Raw genomic sequence first — 2,908 nt, forward strand, 5'->3', positions numbered from 1 at the left:
CATATCCCAAACTGAGTTCCAGGTTTTGGGGAACTGGTCTGTAAGGGCTAAAATATATAGAGACAGCATTCTCCCTCCTCATCCATTTCTACACCTGCCCCAGATGAGAGCTGTCCAGGTGAAACCTCTTCCTCCTGCCCAAGCAGGCGACATTACTGAAGAACTTTGGCTAAGCACCTTTTCACTACGAACATCCCGCAAAGCAAAATGTTGGACACTAACCTCTAAACAGTAGTTGAAATCCATACATGAACTAGATTAAAAACTCTGAGGAGTGTGAGGATTTTGAAAGCCCTGAGGTTTCAGGGAGAACAAGACTGTGAAACAGTATCAGCCCGTGAAAGCAAGCATCCTCTTAAAGTCCTAGAAGTTCAAGAAGAGCTGTGTGCTTAGGTCAAGGCCACCTTATGCTCTAATGTGACAGATGAGAAGTGGAAGATGTCATCAAATGCATCCAAAATCAGGAGCATCTGTTTATACAACACCTTAGTTAAAGTATTTTTTCCTAAGAACAGTCTGGTGTCCCACAGGCCAGCATTTCAAAGGCTGCTTAAAACATGATTATAAGTTCAGGTCAGACAAGATTCTAAATTAAAATTAAGTTTTGCAACAGTAAATATGTGTTGGAGCTGGAATTCATCCTTGTCCACCAGTCTGTTCAAGAGCAGATGCCAAAGGAGTGGTCACCATTCTCAGCAGAGCCTCCACAGTGAAGTGTCAGAAGAGTTCATGGAATATTCTTTATGAGTTATTATTTTGTTTTGTACCTACCCTAGAGACACCCTATGGCAAAGAAAAAGTACTTCGTTATAGACAATTTTTTATTATCAAAATAGATTCCAAAGGCTATTTTTATCTCAGAAAGATTTTTGTGGCTCCCTTATTAGTGCTATATGGAATGGTGGCAAGGGGCCTAAAATGCTGATATACAAGCACTTTCCCATAAAGTCCTAGTGCAGGTCCCCTAACCTGGAAGAGGGAAACAAGTAATTATCTTTCTTTCAACAGCTGGTACCACAAAACTTACTTTAAGCAGCCACGTCACATAGAGGACTGCAAAAAATGTTCTCCAGTTACATCAGAAAGTGGTCAAAGAGTTCTGCCACTGTTACCTAGGAACAACTTCTACTGTATCCAAAAACTATAGACAATGGTGTACTTTCAGATGATTATCAAAATCTGCAAAGCATCTTGGTCCGTACTAATAAGAACTGCAGTCAGGTGCCAGATATAAACTTTTTCTGCAAGTACAATGACAGAAAGGGGAATACTAATGAATACTTTGGCACATATGAAGCCTTTTCTGGCTCATTTAGTACCCAAAGGACAGCACGTCATAATTAAAGCCAATAATGGCAACACCAGACAGCCATCCAAATATTTTCCTTGTGCCGTCAATACACCGTTTTATATTATCTCACATCATACTTAAGTAGTGTAGAGCACACAGGCATCAGGAGAAAAAATTCCAGCATGGCTGAGTACAACCAATAATTAAATACAATTATGCCTAACTAAAATTTGTTTATTGTGTTCACAAGGGTTTGCTTTTATTATCCAAATTTTTTTTAAAGAATAGGTTTTTTTCACCAAATAATTTGTGTCAGCTTTGAAATTGTTTTAATTTTTGAATACTTAATTCTTTGGAGCAGGGCCATGTACCCTCCATGAGGAGAAGGAGCATAATTTGTTCATGAGGTAAAGAACTTTGCTATGCAAAAGCCTTTTTACTACATGCTATATACACTAGTCAAAATGGTTGATAATTATAATGTCTCCAAATGAAAAACAAATGGTTCCATTAAGACTAGAATCAATGTTAATAATTTGATAAGACTGGAGTGTTTTGCTTGCAAAATTCACAGCAACAGCAACAGCAATGAGGAGGCCAAATGAAATCTTTTAACTTTGCTTCATTCTGTGATAACTTTTACCAAACATTTAACTAGACCTCCTTGAGTCTCCCATCCACTTACAAAAGCCTGTTTTTTTCCAAAGTCAGGAAAGATCAGTCCAACCCAGCTGAAGGCAAATATTTTGTAATGAAGTCCGACTTTCAGAATAGGTTTGCAAAATAAATATTCCTCCAATACTTTCAGTCAACTGTCACTTCCCAGATCTGTCAGTTTGCAAATTACATGCAACTTTTCCAGCAATTATAAAATGGTTTATATTTTCTTCATACTTTGCTAACGTGGTGTAAAAATAAACAAATGTCCGGGTCTTAATCTCTGATGTCCAGTAGTATTGGCAGAAACACGAGAACAAACATAACGGATCTTATCTGTTAGTTCAGGAGCAAACTAAGCAGTTCATCAAACAAACATGATTATTGTCCTTTTAACAGGTGGTTACTGTCACAGGAGTCACCATGAAACCGAAACACTCAACGACTAAAAGGCCACCATGTAATTCATCCCACTGCTGTTACAGGAGAGGACAAAAGGGTGTGTGGGTTCCTCATTTCCCCTTACATGACCTGACTCTATTGTGGCTCTCTGCTAGAAAGCAGTAAACTCTCCGAGGCCACTACACTTCTCTGCCTGTATATAAGGACTCAGGAGCAGATCTGAGTCTGTATGCTGGAAGAAGACAGCTGCACCTTGTAAAGTAAATTTATTCTCTTTAGAGACAAGGAGAAAGTGATGGATTTCTAAGTCACTTTTTCTAAGTCTTTTTTTCCCTGGGGCTGTGCAGCTCTGCATCTCATTCTGCATAAGGAACAAATTCATAGTCTGGCCCTTCATTGATAAACAACATGAAAAATATGCAACTGGCATATATAATTAGTCTCCTTACTGCCTACAGACATCAGACATTCTGGTGGTGATGAACTGGTGAGCCAGATAGGAATCTCAACACCAAATCCCAGGCCTGAGACTGATCCCATCTAATTGAAACAAAACTT

This window comes from Pygoscelis adeliae, unplaced genomic scaffold (genome assembly GCF_000699105.1).
Source record: "Pygoscelis adeliae isolate BGI_AS28 unplaced genomic scaffold, ASM69910v1 Scaffold166, whole genome shotgun sequence".
Classification (NCBI taxonomy): domain Eukaryota; kingdom Metazoa; phylum Chordata; class Aves; order Sphenisciformes; family Spheniscidae; genus Pygoscelis; species Pygoscelis adeliae.